The following is a 16394-nucleotide window of genomic DNA, read 5'->3' as shown; positions in this document are numbered from 1 at the left end:
GCTAAAGATCATTGCAATGCCATCAAGTCAAATACTGCCAGGCTGCTGCCTTTGCATGTCTGGATTAAATGCTAAAGAGCATTGCATGCCTGCTGTCCCAATATCAAATCGGAAAATCAAATATCATTTACAATGTCAATTGCAGAGATTATATTCTAAGAATATCTTCCAATACATGTGAAAATGTAAGGTGTCGTCGTGTTCTGGCAGCCATGTTAACCGCAGCATGAGAAATGGCAGGCAGGGCCAGGTGAGATGTTTAATGTGCCTATAGTGAGGTTTTAAGGGATGGGGTGGCGCTGTGGGTTAAACCACAAAGCCTAGGGCTTGCCGATAAGAAGGTCAGCGGTTCGAATCCCCGTGACAGGGTGAGCTCCTGTTGCTCGGTCCCTGTTCCTGCCAACCTAGGAGTTCGAAAGCACGTCACAGTGCAAGTAGATAAATAGGTACCACTCCGGCAGGAAGGTAAACGGCATTTCTGTGTGCTGCTCTGGTTTGCCAGAAGCAGCTTAGTCATGCTGGCCACATGACCCGGAAGCTGTACGCCGGCTCCCTCGGCCAGTAAAGCGAGATGAGCACCGCGACCCCAGAGTCAGCCGCGACTGGACCTAATGGTTAGGGGTCCCTTTACCTTTACCTAGTGAGGTTTAACGGAGAAGGGAAATGCTTCACTCAGTGGTTTAGCAAGCCACTGTGTGAAGTGCCTGCAGCCTCCTTAAAAGGGAGTGAGGCTTGGGACAAAAGCAAGAAGGCAAGAGACAAACTGGGGGGCACAAACTGGGAGTTGCATTTTCTTATTATTTGGTGATCACTTGTAGCCAAGTAAGATTGTCTTCCACGAACACGGTCTTAACGGTGAGTCCATAAGTGACTGTGAAGGCCAATTCTGGATCCACACGTCCTTCCACAGTGGGGACATAGGTTTCTGGTCAGGAGTTGATCACGGTGAAGGTTTGCCAAACGTGTCTTCCTCTTAGCTCATCTCTCCCTTTGGTCTTGAGTTCATGCTTCTTCAAAGTCTATGATGTGTTTGGTAGAGACTATTCTCCAACTGGAGCACTCACAAGCCAGTGTTTCCCAGTTATCGGTGTTTATACTGCATTTTTTAAAGATTTGGCTTGAGAGTGTTTTGAATTTTATTATTATGGTGACAGACCAGTTCCGGCTCACTACAATATCAGGAAAATCATAAAACACAACAGGAATACATTGAATTGCAATTGGGTATAACAGAGGCAATTCAGATATAGCAGCAGTTAAAAATATATATTAAACTTGGTCACTAAAATATAACCTAAAATTGTCATTTAAAACCTTAATCATTTTGGTAGTACAGCTTGTTCCCTAAGTTTTATGGCAGTCGCACAGAATTTGGCCACCCTTAGCGTAATCTATAGATCCTTGTCCTCTACCAGGAGTTTTAGACATTGAAGTCCATTTGGAGATTGGCTTGAGAGCGTCTTTAAACCTCTTTTGTTGTCCACCGATATTTCGCTTTCTATTCTTAAGTTGGGAATAGAGTAGTTGCTTTGGAAGACGATAATCAGGCACCTGGACAACATGGCCAGTCCAACGAAGTTGATGTTGAAGAATCATTGTTTTGACACTGGTGATCTTTGCCAGGGGTGGAGGAAGGGGGTGCAGTGTCTGTGGGCTGCCCTGGGTGTCACCACTGAAGGGGGTGACAAAATGCCAGGCGGCACTCACTGCGGGGACTGCAGCGCGCCTGAGCCACACATCTCTCCTGGGAGAGATGTGGTGGCTTAGGGGCGCACAGGCTCCGTGCTGCCCAAACAGTCTGTCCACTGCCTCCCCACCCCCCAGCTGTAGGGCATCTGAGTGGGAGGAGGAGGCAGACTCCAGAGGCCCCTATGGGTACACCCTGCCTATGGACAGCTCGCCCAGCCCCTATGGGCGACTCCCATCACCCCTGGGTGTGCCGTCCCAGGTGCCCAAGCGGCTTCCGCCGCTTATCTTTGCTTCAAGTACACTGCTTCAAATACATTAGGGGGTGGGTGGCGCTGTGGGTTAAACCACAGAGCCTAGGACTTGCCGATCAGAAGGTCGGCGGTTCGAATCCCCGTGACAGGGTGAGCTCCCGTTGCTCGGTCCCTGCTCCTGCCAACATAGCAGTTCGAAAGCACGTCAAAGTGCAAGTAGATAAATAGGTACCGCTCCGGCGGGAAGGTAAACGGTGTTTCCGTGCGCTTTTCTGGTTCGCCAGAAACGGCTTAGTCATGCTGGCCACATGACCCGGAAGCTGTACGCTGGCTCTCTCAGCCGCTAAAGTGAGATGAGCGCCACAACCCCAGAGTCAGCCACGACTGGACCTAATGGTCAGGGGTCCCTTTACCTTTACCTTACACTGACATTAGTTTGCCCGTCTTCCATGCAGCTGGAGTCAGGAAGCAAAGCAAACCCAAAGCTGAGGACCAACCAAGGAATAACATTCATACCCCTCCTGCCTTGCAGTTCTTGGTCAAATAAGAGCTTGCCAAGCCCACAAAAGGACTACCTTCATAATCAGTTGTTGATCAGATGCATCCAGCCCTGACTTCTGATTCTTCAGAGCCCAAACCCCTGATTTTTCAAGTTCCTCCCTAACTCAGCTCCATCCCCTCAACTCACCAGAAGGCCAGTATATATTTTATTTTTAAAAACCAGAGGCTGGCAGATGCCAGATCAACGGGTCACATCCAAGGCAAGGCCTTTTGACAGGTTCCGTGCTAAACTGCGAAGAGAACTCTCTCCAGACTCTCCATATAATCAGTGTTAACAATTCCCCAGAAAGCTAAGAGGCACTTAAAATCTTTTTTTCTCTAGCCCTCAAAGCCTGCTATTGTGAGCCTTTGATAAATAAATAAGCTGAACGTCTCTTTCACTGTCTCAGGCATAATTCCCACTATAAATAGCCCATTCTGTTGATTTTTAAATAATTCTTATTAATCAGCAAAGTCAGTGCCAGTTTTATAAAAGCCAGATTAAGTCCATTATATTTCTCTAACTGTCCTATTCACCGCTGAATGGTTTTACTGATTCTCTGGGTTCCTTACTTAATGCTGTTCAAAAAAAATATTATTGTGATATGCGTTGACATTCATCTTACTCCTTTAATTTATATATATATATTTATTCTTTCCTTGCATGGGGGATTCAGCTATGCTTCTTTATAAACCTCTCAACATCAGAGGTTTCTCAAAGTTGGGCAGCTTTTTGAAGGAGGTGTTGGGCCGAGTAATCCTATTAGCGTGGGGGAGAGGGAAAATCTGTGGGGAAAGAGTCACCAAATCCACACACACCACCCCGTTTGTGCCGGCCAAGATAGAAAGGAGAAAATATATTTGGAGGGGAGAGCCCTCACACTTTAGAGCAAATAATTAGGGAACAAGAAATAGTGTCATTGGAGTCAGCCTCTGGGACCCAAAGTCCCAGTGGTGAGCCTATAACAGGAAATGGAACATAAGGAAACTCCGCCAACTTTCCACAGTGGGCGGTGTTGTGGCCGGGCATCTGGGACCTTCAGTAACCCGGCTGTGGGGTGGAGGGATGCCGCTCGTGTCATACTGATTCCCGGCCACGTCACACCCTTGTAGCAATTGTCACAACTTTGTAAGGTCAGACATTGGGTTAGCCTTTGTTTATGGGAGAGGAGGTTGTAGCTTCCGCCAGCCCCTCCGCAATAAGGGTATCCTGTTAAAGGGATCTGGGGGTGTGGATCCCGTCCGAAGCCTGGGCATTGGCTAGGGCCATGCCACAACCCCAATGGAGACCGCCATGAGATGCCCCAATTTTACATATGTTGTAATAATACAGTGGTGCCTCGCAAGACGAAATTAATTCGTTCCGCAAGTTTTTTCTTCTTGCGAGTTTTTCGTCTTGCGAAGCACGGTTTCCCATAGGAATGCATTGAAAATCAATTAATGCGTTCCTATGGAAACCGCTTGCCAGGCTGGCGGTGCGGACAAGGGCTTTTCTCCCCACCGCAAGCCTTCAGGACAGGTACGGGAACAGAGGGGAAGGGGCGCAGCGCTTCTCCTCTGTTCCCGGGGCTTGCGGTGGGAGGAGGGTTTTTCCTCCCCACCGCCAACATTCAGAACAGCATTCTGAATGTTGGCGGTGGGAAGGAAAACCCTCCTCCCACCGCAAGTCTTCAGGACAGCCATCTGAAGGCTGGCATGGGAAGAAGGGCTTTCCGCCCCACCGCCAGCCTTCGGAGGAGCCTTCCAAAGGCTGGCGCGGGGAGAAGGGCTTTTCTCCCCACCGCCAGCCATCGGAGGAGCCTTCCGAAGGCTGGCGCGGGGAGAAGGGCTTTCCGCCCCACCGCCAGCCTTCGGAGGAGGTCCGAGGACAGTGGGGAAGAAGCGCTGAGCTTCCCCGCTGTCCCGGAGATTTCCCTATGGGCTTTCGTCTTGCGAAGGAAGCCCATAGGGAAATTCGTTTTGCGAAGCGCCTCCAAAACGGAAAACCCTTTCGTCTAGCGGGTTTTCCATCTTGCGAGGCGTTCGTCTTGCGGGGCACCACTGTAATAATAATAATAATAATAATAATAATAATAATAATAATAATAACAATAATTTATTTATACCCTGCCCTCCCCAGCCAGAGCCAGGCTCAGGGCAGCTAACATCAATTAAATTTCAGTAAAAACATAATAAGAAAAAAGAAAAAAGAAAAATACCGTGGTACCTCGGGTTACATACGCTTCAGGTTACAGATGCTTTAGGTTACAGACTCCGCTAACCCAGAAATACTACCTCGGGTTTAGAACTTTGCTTCAGGATGAGAAAAGAAATTGTGATCCAGTGGTGCGGCAGCAGCAGGAGGCCTCATTTGCTAAAGTGGTCTTCAGGTTAAGAACAGTTTCAGGTTAAGAACGGACCTCCGGAACGAATTAAGTTCTTAACCCGAGGTACCACTGTACAGGTTAAAATGCAATTTAAAATGCAGCGTCATTTTAAAAGTCAAAACCATAAGGGGAGGGGAACATAAGGGTCAGACTGTGTCCAAACCAAAGGCCAGGCAGACCAGCTCTGTCTTGCAGGCCCTGCGGAAAGATGTCAAGTCCCGCAGGGCCCTGGTTTCTTGTGACAGAGCATTCCACCAAGTCGGGGCCAGTACTGAAAAGGCCCTGGCCCTAGTTGAGACCAATCTAACCACCTTGTGGCTCAGGACCTCCAAAGTGTTGTCATTTGTGGACCTTAAGGTCCTCCATGGGGCATACCAGGAGAGGTGGTCCCGTACTTACATAGAGCTTTAAAGGTCAAAACCAGCACCTTAAACCTGACCCTATACTCCACCAGGAGCCAGTGCAGTTGCTAATGCACTGAAGGAATGTGATCCTGTGGCAAGGCTGTCCTACTGGTGGTTTACCCTTAATGAGACTCCCTGAAGACTGGCAGGAGTCAGGATATAGCCGGGGTTCACCCAGTGCCTAAGCCAAACTGCTCACATCTGTAACCAATAAAGTTGTGGCCTAATTTATCCCATTAACCTAAAATATTTGTGTCCATGTGTTTATTATCTGAGGGAACTGTGGGGCATGGAAGTAGGGGAAGGAAAATGGGGAAAGGACAAGCCCAGAGGAGTAGTCCAGGGATGAAAAGGGGTGTGTGAGCTCTTGTAGAAAAAGTCCCATCCAGTAGGATTATATTAGCTCTCCAAGGACCCTATGGAGGGCAAGAAGTGATGGATAAACATAGAGTAACTATAACATCTAGTATCTCACCTTGAGTTCCACAATGGAAGAAAGATGGGATAGAAGTCTGCTAAATAAATAATACAACACACACACACAAATTTATGGATTCTATTTATGGCTTGTATATGTTTCCCAATAAAGGCAGTTCTTTGGACAGCTTACAACAGAAGTAAGAACTGCCAGATACCCAAACCATAAAAGCGTAATTGATACTTCGCTAGCAGCTGCCCGATCAGTGCAGATAGCATGGCAAATTGAAATCTATCAAAACACCTACAGAATTAGATTGGGTTTTTTAAAAAAAATCTGGGGTTTATTCACGACGGATAAATTAGCACGGCAAATTAGGACTCCAAAAGGGATCGTTTTATGGAAGAAAGTTGGTGAGCAATCACATATTTGGAAACAGAGCCTATGTACTGGGACGAGGAAACAAGGAGCGCATGATATATTTGTACTAATTGCCTCTGAAGAAATTGCTTTCTGTTTGTTTTACGCTAAGTGAACCCAAATAAAAGTTTGCAACTGGGGAGGGTAATTATAATTATTTTTGTTATTTTCAGGGAAGTAAGGGGGATCATTGTTTCATGTTTTATGCATTATGGGCTATGAAAATTCAAGGAAACGACAAGTTGCCCAAACCATAAAAGACTAACATAGCACATTACAGCATACAAGCAGCAACAGAGGATAATATCAATATAGCAAAACTCCCAACAGCCCCCACCCCCTGCCTCAAAGTTTCAACAGCTCTTTAAACTCCACAAATACCCAAGAGATACAGAAAGCATTAAGAGTTTTCCAGATCTGAAAGCCCAGGAAAATGAAAAACATTTCCCCCTGGCATAGAAAAGACTGCAGCTTATGTGCCAGGTGAACCTCTGGGAAGGGCATTCCATGCCATCCTGGAAAAAGTACTCCTCTCAGATAGCCACCCACTGAACTGGCAGGGGCACAAAAGAAATAGTCTCAGATAAGCATTGATCGGTGAAAATATACAACTTGCTGCTGAAGTATGACACAGAGCAGATCAGGTTAAAGATTACTGTATATATGGTTTAATGGGCTCAGAAAGTTGGAAGAATGAGGAAATCCCGACAAAAGAACAGTGGCAAGAGAAACTGGTGAATTACCGGTATGCAGAACTGGCTAAATTGACATATAAACTGCGAGATAAGGACAACTGTGACTTTAAAGAAGAATGGGAACTTTTCACAAATTACTTAAAAAGACAACAAAATGAATTGGACTCCTTGGCAGGTTTTGAATAAACATACACAAATTTATTTATTGATAATATTTTAGATAGATAATGTAAGGATCTGCATAATTTTATAACATGCAGAGAATAATATGTGTTGAGAAATCAACAGAGAGGAGCTGAGGGAAGTCTCTGGGGGAGGGAAGGTTTGAGGGGGTGGGGGGAAAATAATGAATATGATATGTTTTGATAAGTTGTTATTTTGAAATTGCATATATATATATATATATATATATATATATATATATATATATATATTATATATATATATATATATTTGGGAGAAATATACCAATGGAGGTTTGGGAGAAGCTGCAGATAACTGCACAGTTCTCCCTGCATTCAGGGAGGAGGGGGTAATTGTTATAAAATAATGTGCAAGTGGTCTATTATTTATCCAAATAAATAAATAAATAATATTCCCTCACATGTTCAAAATGTCAGAAAGAAAAATACGACCCCCCACATGTGGTGGAAATGTGAACTAGCAAAAAGGAAAAAGAAAAAGAACGGATAAAAGCTGAGTTAGGAAGAATTTTGGGTGATGAGGTTCCACTGGATCCAGTAACATTTCTGTCAAATTATTTGGAAAGATTGACAAAGAAAGAACATAAAGAAATGAGTTATTATTTATCAGCAGCTTCCAGAATCTTAGACACTGGGGAATGTCAAAGAATGGCACGATAAAATATGGGACAGTAAATAATGGCAGAATGAATGTATTATGTAAAATTCAAGGATTACAATTATAGGCAAAAAAAAAAAAAAATTATGTGAAGAAGGACCCAATTTGTGGATTATTGTAAGCTACCCGGAGTATATCCGAGTGCTAGTTATTGATGACAGCAGCTGGATATTGTTTGCATAATGAGCCTCTCTTCTTTTTGTCAATACGGCTTTGAAAAGTGTGTGTGTGGCCTCTGAAGATGATTATCAGATCCAGGTAGGTACCTATGGAGAGAAGTGTTCTTCAGACAAGACTAATAATTATTCATACAACATATAATAACACATTTCTGGCATTTGCTACTATTATTATCATCACCATCATCACTATCTCCATTTACATGTTGCTTACTACCTATGAAATGTATCAAAACAACTTACAACAGCAAAAACCATAGAAATGCAAAACTATTAAACTAAAAGTGCTCATTCTACAATATTTGAACAAGGAGAAATCTTACCCCGTCCCACTAAAAGATGAAAAGCACAGTGTTATTTTTGCTATGTTTACTAAAACCACACCAGTGTGCTCCCCTAAATCCACCTCTGACCTATATGGCCAGTCTAGACCGCATTGCCCTCCCTCTAGTAGGTTTCGGTTTTGTCTAATGATGTCACCTTAGTGATGTCAAATTGCCATTGTAATGCCATCATGCCCAGTATGTGATTCCTGATTGGCAAGAACAACACAAGGATGAATGAAGGAGGGGAGTGGGATGGCCATGGACTTTGGGGAAAGTGGCTGCAAACAGCCACAAATGTAGTTATCAGTTGTGTTTTAGTGGAGCTAGGAAAGCCCTCTATACATTTACCTTAGCTGTATTGTCTTTTGTTTGCCAGGAATTGACTTTGTGTTGGCCTTTGGCCATCACTCTGTCTTTGAGACTCTACTTTCAAAACAGACTTGTTAATTCCTGGAAAGCAGGAAGAGGGAAACTCATCTGTTATTCATGCGAGTGGCTGTATGGATGTGTATCGGGCCCCGCTGGGATTCTGGAGTTCTGGCAGATGAGATAATACATTGGCACCAGCGGAGGAAAGAGTGGAAGAAGTGGAAGATCTATGGCAAGGAGCAGAGTCCTATCGCAGCTCAGATCCGTGTACTGAGGAGGCCCACAAACTACTAAGGAGGAGAGTACAGTTGGAGACAAAATGTCTTTGGATACCAGTTGTTGGGAACTGTAAAGGGGAAAGTGTGTTATTGCACTCAGGTCCTGCTTATCGGCTTCTCATTGGATCACCTGGTTGGCCACTGTACGAACAGGATGCTGGACTATTGGCCTCATCCAGCAGGGGTCTTCTTATGCTCTTAGGAACACATTTCAACAAGTCCATTTCTCCAAGGAGCTTCAGTTGTTATGGAATGCAGATGGGCAGGCGAGAAGCGACAGGAAGCACAAGTGACATACTTCCTGCCCTCTGCACTTATTTGTATTGCTTGTCCTCTTCGTACTGCTTCCCTTGCAATTGAATGTTACGTTCTTACTGCAAGGACACCTTGCGTTTCCTAGTCCCGCCCCACAAAAGCCCATCCTTTCTGATGTCTCCATCATCATCCAAAGGCAACTTCAGAAGGGGAAACTGTTGGCAAGAACCAGAAAGTGGGAAATCATGGTGTCTTAAGCCCTTTAAGAGATACCCAAGGCAGTAACTCATATGATGATGGATGGTTCGGGTATACTGGACTTCACAGCGCCTTTATCAAAACAGCTAGACATTGACAATGTGACATTGAAAAAACCTCTTTGAAGCATTATTATTTACAGTGGTGCCCCGCAAGACGAATGCCTCGCAAGACGGAAAACCCACTAGACGAAAGGTTTTCCGTTTTTCAATGCGCTTCGCAGGACAAATTTCCCTATGGGCTTGCTTCGCAAGACAAAAATGTCTTGCAAGTGTTCCGATTTTTTTCGCTCCCCCCCTTTTTTTAAGCCGCTAAACTGCTAATAGCCTTTTAGCCGCTAATCCGCTAATCCTTTAATAGCCGCTAAGCCTTTAATAGCCGCTAAACCGCTAATAGCACTAATCTGCTAAGCCGCTAATAGGGTTGCTTCGCAAGACGAAAAAACTGCTAGACGAAGAGACTCGCGGAACGGATTAATTTCGTCTTGCGAGGCACCACTGTATTAACTTTCTATAGAGCCCATCATATGAGGTGCACAGGGTAGTTTACAATATGAAAACACAAAAATGCATAACATAGTAACAAACAAAAACAATAACGTTCCCCAGTTTAAAAGGCCATTAGGTTGTTTAATTAGCCAAAGACCTGGGACAAATGGAATGTCTTTGCCTGACACCTAAAGATATGTAATGAAGGCAGCAGGTGAGCCTCCTTGGAGAGAGCATTCCACAACCAGGTAGCTACCACAAAGAAAGGCCCACTTACATGTTGCCATCCTCTGGAACTTTTGTGGAGTGGCCCATGAAGAAGGGCCTCAGAAGATGATTACAGGGTCCAGGTCAGTTCATATGGGAAGAGGCATATGATATGGGCATGTCCTGTGCTTAGGTATGGAATAATCTGTCCATTTCAGTTTTCTGAATTTCTCAAACATTTTGAAAGTAAATTCAGTTCTCCAGAATTCTAAAGTAATTTGCTATTTTAAAATAGCAACTTGTGAAAACTCCTCCATGTTTTAGTGCAAATGACACATTTTTGTATGCAGTTTTGACTAATGGATAACTTTTCCGGTAGCAGTTTCTCCTAATACAATGCATTTTTCTATGTTGTTTTTGCTAATATATTGCATTTTTAAGCACAAATTAGTCTAATACATGCATTTTTTATAAGCATTGGTTGGTTGGAGAACTGCATCACAAAATTCAGAGAAGTGCAAATTTTGAAGGATGGCTGGACTCTGGTTCCCACGCTTTGGGTTGACAATCTTAGGGACTGGCAACCCCAGAGGTGATGCCAACTGGGCTCACGGGGACAGGGTGGTGTGTGACTGGGCAACAACAGCAAGGAGGAAAGTCCACCAGCAATATTTTCCACCAAAACCTAGAATTGGCCTTGGCTTTATATGATTCCAAAAGATAGCGATTTCTTCCATTTATCCAGAAATGTGCATATGCAATTTCAAGGTCCTTTGGCCATTATCTCACAAGTGTTACTGCCACAAAGAGCTTTATTCAAAAACCCACAGTCCTCCGCTCCACAATTTCCCATGTATCATATTTAAGTAAGATGCAGGATGAAGTTACGGTGACTGACAATAATTTTCATCACCGGGGCTGCCGAAATTGCAGCTAGAGCCCTCGTGCCCCATTACTTCCCCAGGCGAAGATCCACTTGATTTATGGAAAACTGCAATATATATCATCCTGTTCGAGCCTGCAGGCATGCTGCAATCATTATGAATGCAGCCCCAGTGAATGATGAATAATCCTCTTCCCTGCATAATCTCAGACCTACCAGACGTCGGCTTTGAGGGTCTCGCTGACCAGGACTTTAAAGTCATATTTGAGTATAGACTATTATTTATTAACAGAACTCTGTCGGAGGGAAAGCCTGCATAATGCGATAGTAGTTATTGCATGCAACATCTCTGTTCAAGTAGCATCACAGCTGATAAAGGCCAAAGCATCCGCAGTCCGGGGTAGTGGGTAGGTTTTGCCCATATTGAAAGGTTCTCCTCAAACATTTTATTTCATCTTTTCCCATCATTACATTTAACTGTATCCTGGAAGAACAAGGTGGTGTAGGTAGTTCTCTTCCTCCCCATTTTATCCTTGCAATAGCCCTGTGAGGTAGGTTAGGCTGAGAGGCAGTGTCTGGCCAAGGTCAGTCACCCACCCAGAGACTCGTAATCTGGTGAACCGGGTTCGCTTCCCTACTCCTCCACATGCAGCTGCTGGGTGACCTTGGGCCAGTCACACTTCTCTGAAGTCTCTCAGCCTCACTCACCTCACAGAGTGTTTGTTGTGGGGGAGGAAGGGAAAGGAGAATGTTAGCCACTTTGAGACTTCTTCGAATAGTGATAAAGCAGGAAATCAAATCCAAACTCTTCTTCTTAACTTCATGGTTCAGCAGGGATTTGAACCCAGGTCTCCCAGGTCCTAGTCTAACACTCTCACCCCTACACCACACTGACGGCCATTTGTGTTTGTGGGTAAATTAAGACGCCTAGGGTGTCCATTTACGGCTCACTGTCATGAACTAGTTGGATACAGGGGAATGGTAGGAGGAAACAGCTGGGGAACCATCAAAGGAAAAAGGCTCAGAGCCTGGGGAATGGTGGTAGGACAATGGTGAGTGGACAGAGCAGCAGTGTAGCTAGCCGTTGAGTTACTTGGGGCGGCGCACAGATCCTGCAGCCGGGGGCGGAGCGAGCCTCCAATGGGGGGGGGCAAGCTGCGCATGGGGCGGGGCGAGCCAAGGCAGGGAGCGCTGCATGGAGCCTCTCCGCAGGGGGACCTCAGAGGTAGGGTGGCTGAGACGGTGGGCAGATGCAAGCCCGACGCTGCTCGAAAAAGCAGCGCCAAGCTTGCCGGCAGTCCGCCTGCCACATCCCCCCCAGGAGAGATGCGTGGCTCAGGCACGTTGCAGGCCCCACGGTGTGATGCCCAGTGCCCCCCCCCCCGCCTCACCTAGCTACGCCTCTGGATTAGGCAGATTCATGGAGGAGAGAGCTGTCGAAGGTTACTAGCCATAAATGCTGTGCTCTGCCTGCAAAGCTGGAGCCAGCAATGCTTATGGTTTCTGGAAATCACTCAAGAGGAGAGTGCTCCTTCAGTGGAATAGGAAGGGGCATGCAGTGGGTGCAGAAGTTATTCAAAAACACATATTTTTGCCATTTTGTCACCCCCCTCCTCAGTGATGACACCCGGGGCAGCCTACACCCACCACACACACCTTCCCATGCCACTGGGTCAGAGGGAGAAGACGGGGTAGGGGAGGCTGTTGGAAGCTAGGTGGTAACAGGGCTTAGTGAGCTGAGAGAGTCTGTGACAGAGATCACAGAGTCCAGAATCAGAGGCAGCAGCTGAAGCAGGAGCTGCTGAATATCAATTCAGACCATTGGCCCCTTTTGCTCAGTAGCATCCACAGTGATGAGCAGAGGCTCTCCAGGATTTCAGACAGGGAACATTCCCAGCCAGCCACACCTGGATAGATTTGCCCAGTCAGGAGCATCCTGGAACCTGAGATTGCAGGGTCCAACTTGAGCCCTAGACCCTGGTGATGTCATGGGGGTGGGCCCTGGAGACAGAGGTTAATTGGGAGAGGGGAGGGAAGGAGGGCAGACCCTCCAGAGTGTATGTGCCATAATTACACATACATACACAAGTATGTTAAACCACAGAGCCTAGGACTTCCTGATCAGAAGGTCAACGGTTCAAATCCCCGTGACGGGGTGAGCTCCCGTTGCTCGGTCCCTGCTCCTGCCAACCTAGCAGTTCGAAAGCACATCAAAAGTGCAAGCAGATAAATAGGTATCGCTCGGGCGGGAAGGTAAACGGTGTTTCCGTGCACAGTTCTGGTTTTTCCAGAAGCAGCTTGGTCATGCTGGCCACATGACTCGGAAGCTGTACGCCAGCTCCCTCGGCCAATTAAGCTAGATGAGCGCCGCAACCCCAGAGTCGGTCGCGACTGGACCTAACAGTCAGGGGTCCCTTTACCTTTACCTTACACAAGTATGTATGTGTGTATATCACTCCTGCCCACATGGATATTCAAGCCCTCCATATGCCGCATGATGAGGACTAGGAAAACCTGGAGACTTCACTTCAGACCTGGAGGTCCAGCAACCATATATCTGGCTATGCTGATGTTTGAACCCAGGATTTTCTGCACGCAAAGCAGATGAGCTACCCCTGGGCTACTTTGTCTTCCCTATACTCCATAGGGTCATAGCTCACGGTCAACCAGGGCATGGGTAAGATTGGCCAGGCTCTCTCTGCCTGGGGAAGAGTTTCAGCTGATGCACCAGAATTTCTATTAGAAGGCCTTTCTGCCCACACCCAACTCTAGCATCTCCCCAGGGCATTGCTAAAACCAGGCATTCTTTAGATATTATGGCTTGGGACCTGCATGAATTAGTTTGCTTTCCCAATCAAGGGGGGAAAACCCAGACTTCTTGTACAAGCAGCTGAGGCGGAGGCATATTCAAATAAGTTCACACCATGAGGGGGGAAAGATAAATTAGATGCACCCTGTTCCAACGGCGCAACTGTCCCCGGTGAGGAAAGGTGTGATTTCCAATCTGGTTTTGATGAACAGCTGTTTCTGCTCGGCTGTCTCCACATAACAAATACATTCCTAGCACTTAAAATGAATTAGCTTCCTCGAATCTCCCCGATAATTTTTTTTAAAAAAACAAACAAACTGGCACATGCCTCTGCTTATTTATTCATTCATTAGTTCTTATTTTTAATGCACTGTGATTATACTGCTATAGATATCGTTCTCAAGGGAATCCCAGGGGAGGAGGCTATACATTCTTCGTACAAACACATCTTCTCCCATAAATTAGAGGGAAGGCTTTCAAAGCGAAGCAAAACCTCCATTTCCTCGTTTTTCTTATGTTTTTCTCAAGGAGGAGGAGGAGGAAGGCATTGAGCTGAGGTAATTGCTTAAAAAGACACCAGCCTTCTCAAGTGCAAACGGGTTTAGTAAAGTCTCTTTTGAAACGCAGGAAGATGCCTTGTTTGTTTGTTTATTGCATTTATATACCATCTTTATCTTCCAAGGGGCTCAAGGTGGTGTGCATGGGCCTCCCTCTTCTCATTTCATCCTCACAACAACCCTGTGAGGTAGGCTAGGCTGAGAGACAGTGGCTGGCCCAAGGTCACCCAGTACGTTTCATGGCTGAGTGGGGATTTGAACCTCAGTCTCCCAGGTCTTAGTCCAACACTTTAACCACGACGCCACGCTTGCTTCCAGAACTGTCTACATCACAAGTGCAAAATCGCTCTCCTGCCAAGAGTCACTTGGGGGTCAATCCGCTGAGGATTGCGGTGGGAAGAACCCAGACAATCTGGGCAAATCTGTCCATTTCATCCCCCCTCCCCACCAGTTTCTCATTTCCCCTAGTCTTCAGTTTGGTCCACCCCATTTCTGTAACAGTCTGCGATGTTTTGTTCCCTTAGGAAAGTTTGTCACCCTTTAAGTCCCAATGTACACATTCTTGCAAAGCAATTTCCCTGAATATAATGCAGTTCTGTATGCTGCTTTCACTAATATGTGCATTTCATTGCACACTTTAGCCCAGTTCTATGCAATTTTGTCTCCGTTGCCAGAAGCAGAAATGCTTCTGAATACCAGTTTTTGGAAACCTCCGGAAGGGAGCGTGTTTTTGTGCTAGAGTCCTGTTTTCGGGTTTCCCGCAGGAATCTGGTCGGCCACTGTGAGAACAGGATGCTAGACTAGACTGGTCCGTTGGCCAGATGCAGCAGGCTCTTCTATGTTCTTGACAGTGGCACAGGCTGCCTCCAGAAGCGGTGGTCCGTACATCACCAGAACTGTTTAAGCAGAGGTTGCAGAGGAATCTGTACAGTGGTACCTCGGGTTAAGTACTTAATTCGTTCCGGAGGTCCGTTCTTAACCTGAAACTGTTCTTAACCTGAAGCACCACTTTAGCTAATGGGGCTTCCTGCTGCCGCCGTACGATTTCTGTTCTCATCCTGAGGCAAAGTTCTTAACCTGAAGTACTATTTCTGGGTTAGCGGAGTCTGTAACCTGAAGCGTATGTAAGCTATACAGTGGTACCTCAGATGAAGAACTTAATTTGTTCTGGAGGTCTGTTCTTAACCTGAAACTGTTCTTAACCTGAGGTACCACTTTAGCTAATGGGGCCTCCCACTGCCACCGTGCAATTTCTGTACTCATCCTGAAGCAAAGTTCTTAACCCAAGGTACTATTTCTGGGATAGTGGAGTCTGTAACCTGAAGTGTATGTAACCCAAGGTACCACTGTAGTTGCATTCTGCGTTGCAGATCCCGGCCAAGAGGTGAGACCAGATGACCTTCTAGCATCCCTTCCAAGTGATTTGATGCCCGGATTCGATACTCAGTCCTTGCTTCAGAATGACTTGGGGCTTCCCAGAAGAAAATGAAACAGCCACAGAACATCCCTCCCCGAACTTTCTGCAACTAATAACAAAGACCTAATTATATATTTAAAGATGAGGAGGGGGGGATGAAGGAGGGGGAGGCAGAGGGAAGCAGCTTCAGGGAGCAGAACTGATCTGAATTCACTGTTATTTCCAGCGGCTCGTCTGATTAATGGTTATGCCTCTTGCTGTTTCTGTTTGATAGGTGCAGGGATATGCAGGGGGGGGGGGGAGAGGGACGTGTGTTCTTCATAATTGCCTCCGAGCCTGAATCAATGAGGCTTTCTCTTCCAGAGTAAACAATTTTCCTCTCTCCCCACCCCCACCCCCCGCTTCTCCTTTCCCTGCTTCTAAAATCACATGGGGGGGGGGGAAAGAAGTGTTGAAGTCTGAGCTGGCTAAATTGGCACGAAAGGTTTTATGAGTTTGAAAGCTGATATCAGGTTTTCTCTTTGGGGCATTTTTTTTGGGGGGGGGGGGCTATGCTTGCACCGGGAAGGAGAGAAAGGCTGCAGATTAATAGGAAGCTGTACGCCGGCTCCCTTGGCAATAAAGCGAGATGAGCGCCGCAACGCCAGAGTCGGTCACGACTGGACCTAATGGTCAGGGGTCCCTTTATCTTTAACTTACACACACACACACACACACACACACA

The sequence above is a fragment of the Podarcis bocagei genome (genome assembly GCF_964188305.1).
Source record: "Podarcis bocagei genome assembly, chromosome: 14".
Classification (NCBI taxonomy): Eukaryota; Metazoa; Chordata; class Lepidosauria; order Squamata; family Lacertidae; genus Podarcis; species Podarcis bocagei.
This window is presented reverse-complemented; position numbering follows the sequence as displayed.